Source organism: Ictidomys tridecemlineatus, chromosome 3 (genome assembly GCF_052094955.1).
Source record: "Ictidomys tridecemlineatus isolate mIctTri1 chromosome 3, mIctTri1.hap1, whole genome shotgun sequence".
NCBI lineage: Eukaryota > Metazoa > Chordata > Mammalia > Rodentia > Sciuridae > Ictidomys > Ictidomys tridecemlineatus.
The window spans coordinates 14,109,592-14,116,561 of record NC_135479.1 but is presented as its reverse complement, the minus strand read 5'-3'; the positions used below and the strand labels follow the sequence as shown (position 1 = coordinate 14,116,561).

Below are 6,970 nucleotides of genomic sequence, written 5' to 3'. Positions count from 1 at the left end.
GGGGCAGCCTTCTTCCAAGATCTGACTCATCCCAGGTCTGTGACAGTCCTGACCGGCTTGATGGCCCAGGGTGCCAGCTCCCTGACCTGGGCCTCCTGGGGGGAAGGAGGACTGTACAAGAAAGAAGGGATGGCTGCAAGGGCAGGCTGGCAGGTCTCAGGAGTTTGACTTGGTCTCGATTGTCTGTAGGGATGTCCCTGCAGCCAATGGGAGAAAAAAGGACACAGGATCTCTTGATTGACTGAAGCAGCATCTTTGGAGAAGGAGGGAGATTAAATAACAGGCTGATCCTGAAACCCTGCTGGCTGCCTAAAGGCCCTTTATGCTTCACCCACCTTGGTTTCAGGAACCCAGAAGCAAACCAGAAAATGCAAGTAAAGGGGAACAGAGAGCAAGAGATGGAAACTGAGGCAGAGAGACAAAAGGCAACCTGGGACAGAGGGCAGCTCCTATTTGCAAAGCCCCACTCTGGGTTGCTAAACCCTGCTAGGACATTTAACTAGCATCCTCACAGTGTCTTACAGAGAAGGAAATCCACCCTAGAACCACAGCTAAGGATAAGCTAAATCAGGATTTGGACACAGGGCTGCCTGATCCAGTTCCAGGTTTTCAGTACAACTCTATGCTTCATCAGCCAGACCTCAGAGCTGCTGGCTGCCTACCTTGGAGCTGCACTTGACCGTGGCTGCTTTTCTTTGCTTATAACTTTCAAAATAATCACCATGTAAAATAAAAATCTTAAATGATACAGTCAATCCCCCAGTACTGCAAAATTGATAACAGGACAATAATAAGAATATAACGATAGAGTTAAACCATTAAGTGCTGACATGGTAGAGGAAGTGGGTTTGGCTGCTAGAGAAGCAAGATCAAGAAGTCTTAGAGCTCCGCGTCTGTCTACGTGGTAGCAGTTCTTAGCTGCTGGGGATCCAGGCTCTTTTTATTTTATTACCTGTCCTCCCAAGAGTGTGGTTCAAGAGGGGTCACGACCCCAGCAATGGGCACATTCCAGCCAGCAGAAAGGGGAGCAGAGTCAACTGTCATTCTTCCTCATGTGTTACGGAGTAGAATGTGGTCACGGTGACTACGTTCAGGGGCCAATGGATTACAGGTAAGCCCAAGAGGGGCTCCCCTAACCTTAGTGGCCAGGCTGCTTCTTGACCCCAGCACGCCCTTCACAAAGATGGCCTGCTCCGTGTGCACCATGACGTGCCAAAGTTGGGTTCTACTGACTGGTAACACTATAACCAGGTGACCTACAGGTCTGGAAAAGAAAGGGGCAACATCCTCATGGTGTTGATGGGGGGGGGGGCGCGGCGGACATGGCTTTCAAGGACGAGAGTGTTAGGACAGACCCCATCAGCCTTCAGAGAAAGAAGAATCATTCATGCAAGGACATTTCTCCCTGAACTCGTTGTACCTGGGGAAAACCTTTCTTTCGGTGGCTAGAAAATAACAGAGATTCTTAAATCCTAAACAATATGTTATAAACCTAAACAATCCTAACGAGCATATGTAAAGTGAATTCATGAGGAAATAAAAAGGATCCCAGTGATATTTATCTCAGAAAGCCAAGGATTGTTAAACATTAAAAATCATCATAATAATAATAGCTTGTCTAGCTGGGCATGGTGGTGCACACCTGTAGCCCCAGCAACGTGGGAGGCTGAGGCAGGAGTGTTGCAAGCTCAAGGTTAACCTCAGCAGCTTAGTAGATATGGCTCAAAACAAAAACCGGTGGGAAAATGGCTGGGTGGGGGAGCACTTGCTTAGCATGTACAAGACCCTGGGCTCAATACCCAGTACGCAAAATAGTGACAATCATAATAATTGCTTCAGAGACAGCTTGGTCAGCAGTTTTCAGGTTGAGATGTTAAGAATACCCTGGAACACTGAGTACTAGAGGAAGGAGTCTAAAGCTCAAAGACATGGGATATTTAAATCATCAACTATATATCTGCCTCTTGGCCACCCCTCCCCATCTCTCCCTTTCTCTACTGTCAAGGCCTGAAGGACATTCCCTTTACCAAGACTTCGAGAAACACATTGTGACAAGGACACCAATAACTTTCATCTCTGTGGCAATTGTCACTGTGGACTGGAGATGAAGCTGGGGGGTGCTGCAAAGAAATTGGCATCCTTGGTCTCAATAAGAATATCCAAATTCCAGAAGGGTAGACACCAGGTGGGTGCTGGTCCAACACCGTGTAGCACAGTTAATAAACGACAGGGAGCATGTGCAGACTTTTTTGTGACACCGGGATCTGTGGTGATGAGCAGTTGATCACAGGGATCCTAGGAAGTGCCTACGACTTTAGGTACGACTTTAGGGGCTGGGGTGGTGGCTCAGTGGTAGAGCACTTGCTTAGCATATGTGAGGTTCTGGATTCGATTCTCAGCAGCACATATAAATAAATAAAGTTCCATTAATAACTAAAAAAAAAAAAAACAGTATAAAAAATGAGAGATCTTAACAATTAAGGAGGAAACACTCCAGGTCTGCCGGGGAAAAAATCAAACTTGATGCCACATGGGGATCACGGCCTCCTCGGCAGCTCTCAGACCTACCAGCTCAGAGGCCCAGGACCCACTGACTGAGGGAGAGGCCAAGACCCTCTGAGGAGGGGTCTGCAATGCTCATAGATATAACTGTAAATCTCACCCAAGCCTCAGTCCTGAATAGCTGTATGCTGGAGAAAAGAAATATCCAGACCTTCTGGGGGTTCTTAGATATTAGCTCTGGACTGACATTTCCTGTGACTCAAAACACCTCTGCAGTCTACTGATAGGAACTCGAGTTTATGCAGAACAGGAGTAAGGAGAATCTTGAGACAAGGCAAGACTCTGTGGTTGTTTCAAAAAGACAGGCACCTAGTATGCAGTACGGTGGGCGCAAGAATGCCACCCGCAAGACGTCCACCTCTAATCCCAGGACCTGCGAATATGCTGCATTGGTGACGAAGGGGAATTAAGGTTGCAGATGGAATTCGGTTGGCTAATCAGATTATCTTAAAATAGGGAGATTATCTTGAATCATGTGGTCCACTCTGATCACAAGTGTCCTAAAATGTGGAAGAGAGAGACAGGAGCAGTCTCGGGGTGGTACAATGGGAGGGACCCAAACAAACAAGGCTGGCTTTGAAGATAGAGGAAGGATCCAGGAGCCAAGAAACATGTGCAGCCCCCGGGAGCTGGAGAGGGCAGGAAAACGCTTCCTCCCCTAGAGCCTCCAAAATCGTGGGCTGTGAGTGCCATGATTTTGGCTTAATGAGGACAACTTCAGATCTCCAACCTCCTTAACTGTAAGATAATAAATGTGTTGTTTGAAGCCACTAAGTCTAGGGACTGAACCTGGGGCCTTGTGCATGTTAGGCAAGTGCTCTCTCACTGAGCTAGAATATGGACACACTTAGTAAAGGGCAGAATCCCCAGGACGGTGTTCCGAGTGAGGATAGGATGGCAGGAATGCTAAATAGAAGGCCTGGGTCTCCCCGCATCCCAAAGGTCCTGCCATGACAGCAAGCCAAAAACAGCTCCAGACTCGTAGGGAAATTGCAGTCATCCATGCCACCACCAGACACCTGGAAAAGGCAGGGACAGCTGTTCCCATCTCTGTTTTGGCCTGTGTCCATCAGTATAGGAAATCAGAAGCAGGAGCCCATACAGATGATCTCTGCTGTTTTGCCTGAGGGATCTGTCCACTTCCGTTTCCTCCATCCCATGCTAGTCCAGAAGGTTTTGATCATCCCAACAGCCCACAGAACACCATGTTGGTCCATTACGTGGATGAGCTGTAAGTAACAATCGCCTCACACACCTCAGTAAGCCACACGTACTAGACGGTGGGCGACAAAGCCTGCCACCTTGTGAGGTTTTATGGTCCAGCAGTCTGGGGCACATCAGAACATTCCTTCTAAGGTAAGAGACAAATTCTTGCCCCTTGTCCTGCTCACCCTGAAGTCCACCTTGCTGGGCCCCTGAATTTTGGAAATGACTATCACATATGGGCATGCTACTCTAGGGGACCTGCAAGTCTGCCAGTGCTCACAAAGGAAGAGAGTTTTGTCACAGTCCAGATCACTGTCCTGCCATTGGGCCTGATGATCCCCGCACACCCAATGCAACCAGAAGCATCTCTGGCCTACACAGAGGCTCTGTGAAATATTGCCAAGCCCTCCCAGAATGACAGACTGGGGAAAGGCCAGGCCCCCCCCCTTTTTTTTTTTTAACCAATAATTACTCTCCATCAGGTGAGATCAATATAAAGTGCCGTTGGTATAACATAAACCGTCTGAGCAGGTAACGAGGAGCTCCTGTTGCTTCATCACCTCTCCCTCAACCCACATGATGGACTCATGGAAATTTCCTTCTGAGCAGTTTGCAGAGGAGGAAGAAGAACTGGCAGGCTTGCCTTCTGGAAAAATCAGTGTTATAGGATGACATCAACTGGAAATAGATGACCACGGCACTACATCCCGCTCCAGCCTGGCCATAAACGACACTCGTGAAAGGGAATCTTCCCAGCAGGCAGAACTTGAGACCAAACAACTGACTGTCCACTTCCACCCTGACTCATTGGCAGCCAACAGGTTGGCGGACTGATTGGGGGCTGAGAAAGAACAAGACTGGAAACCTGGTAGCAGGGAGAGTCTGGAGGTGGGACATATGGATGGGTCCCTTGGACTGGGCCCAGGGTGTGAAGACATTTGTGTCCCCTAAAAAATGCCCAACCAAGGACATCCATGGCAGAGGAGGCTTTCTGTCATCCGGTGGCCAGACGCCCCATCTCTGGATATCAGGAACCCCAGTGCTTCCTCAATGGGCCACGGCACAAAGTGGCCAAGGCAGCTGGGAGGGAGTCTATGCATGGACCAGACCACAGAGACTTCTCCTTGCCTAGGGGCTACAGACACCACTGAAGGCCCTTTCTGCAAGCAGAGGTCAACACTGCCACCTCAGTCTGGCATTATTCCTGGTGCCTGGGGGTGGGATGGGACTCTCCAGCCACCTGGTATCAAGTCTTTTGGTCACAGTGATGAAAAAGCTTACTAAAGCAGGTCTGATTTTTTTTTCTACCTTTCCTTGCCTCTTCTAGTCTGAAGGTATAAGAAACTCCACACCTGGTCTCCTCGACAATAAAGCTACACCTTCATAAACCATCCCTTTATAAACAAAAACCACCCAACTTGAGTGTCATCTGTTTCCTGGTGGGACCTCACCCATAACGCAGCTAACACTTAAAAAGCACATCTTAGATGCTAGCCGTCGGTATCAGAATTTTACATATAGCACCTCATTCCATCATCCCACAAGGTATCTTCTGTTATTATCTATAATTTGCATATGGGGAACAGAAGTACAGAACAGTGAAGTGACTTCCTCAGGGTCACACAGCTACTGGGGCTGGGGTTGTGGCTCAGTGGTAGAGCACTTGCCTAGAATGCGTGAGACACTGGGTTCGATTCTCAGCACCACATATAAGTAAATAAATGAAACAAAGGCCTACAAGCAACTTTTTTAAAAGTATTAAAAAATTAGTATCTTAAAAAAAAAAAAGATCACACAGCCACAGATCCATGGAATAATGAATCCAGAATCTATGCTCGACACCACTGCACTAAACTGCCTTCCTTCCTGATCACACTACTTGCTGAGTACATAGGTGTTAGTGACCATTTTCTTTTTCTTTGGGTTGCTGAATTGTCTTTCTGTGTGTCCGGGGTATAAGCCTAGGACCTGGGTGTGGCCATTAAGAATCAGTCCTGGGGGCTGGGGATGTGGCTCAAGCGGTAGCGCGCTCGCCTGGTATGCGTGCGACCCGGGTTCGATCCTCAGCACCACATACCAACAAAGATGTTGTGTCCGCCGAGAACTAAAAAATAAATATTAAAAATTCTCTCTATCTCTCTCCCTTCCTCTCTCACTCTCTCTTTAAAAAAAAAAAAAAAAAAGAATCAGTCCTGTGCTGTGTGGGCCAAGAGTAACTCCACCTCTGGAAGCAGTCTCTTGGGGTAGTGGCCCCTGGGCTACTGGTAGAGTCTCCAGGGTTGAGTGATGGAGGAATTGGCTGTGGGAGCAGCATTTTGAGGTCAAAGGACCAGTGTTCCCTGCAATTCTGAGAGGTGCCACTCTCCTCCTCAGAAACCACCTGGAGTTGACTCCTGTGGCCTGTAACTTATTGATGTATCTATATTGTTCTCTCTCTCTCTCTCTCTCTCTCTCTCTCTCTCGATTGAAACCAGGGCTACACACTGAGCCCTTTTTATTTTATTTTGAGATAAGGTTTGCTAAGTTGCTGAGGCTGGCCTTAAATTTGCAATCCTCCTGACTCAGCCTCTGGAGTCACTGGGATTACAGGCACGTAGCACATGATTTCCATTTCTCTATTTTTAAGATATTTCATAATAAAGAAAATTAAGGATGAAAGATAAAAGATATATGATCTTCTTTTTAAATTTTTTTTTAGTTGTTGATAGACCTTTAATTTATTTATGTATTTATAGGTGGTGCCAAGAATCGAGCCCAGTGCCTCACACATGCCAGGCAAATGCGCTACCACTGAGGCCCAGCCCTAGCCCCAGTCCCGATGATCTTCTTGATAAAAACAAAAACAGTATGCAAGAACCATCCACATTTGTATATAATAGTAATAATAAACTCAGGAAACTAGACTGGGGTCAGCTTCCTTAACCTGGTGAAAAGTTTTATGAAAACATGCACGAATACAATGAAAATGTGGAAGCCCTCTCTTTAAGATCAGAAAAAAGAAATGAAAACCCCCTGTCGCTATTTCTATTTAATATTGTATTGGAAGGCCTAAGCCATGCAATAAAGACAAGAAAAATAAATTAAGTGGTATTAAAAATTAGGGAGGCAAACTCCAAGAAAATCCTTGGACAAAATATTAGATTTAAAAGAGTTCAGAAGAGTTCTGAATATAATATTGGCATATAAAAACCTGATGTCATTC

General features: G+C 46.7%; 1 long non-coding RNA gene across 1 annotated transcript; it reads left to right on the top strand.

The window, feature by feature from the left end:
* Window positions 1-859: 859 nt before the first annotated feature.
* LOC144376011 (uncharacterized) lies at window positions 860-5,954 on the top strand. The gene is made up of 2 exons (XR_013436002.1): window positions 860-1,111; window positions 4,251-5,954. It is a non-coding gene; the product is annotated as an uncharacterized LOC144376011 (long non-coding RNA).
* The last annotated feature ends 1,016 nt before the right edge of the window (window positions 5,955-6,970 follow it).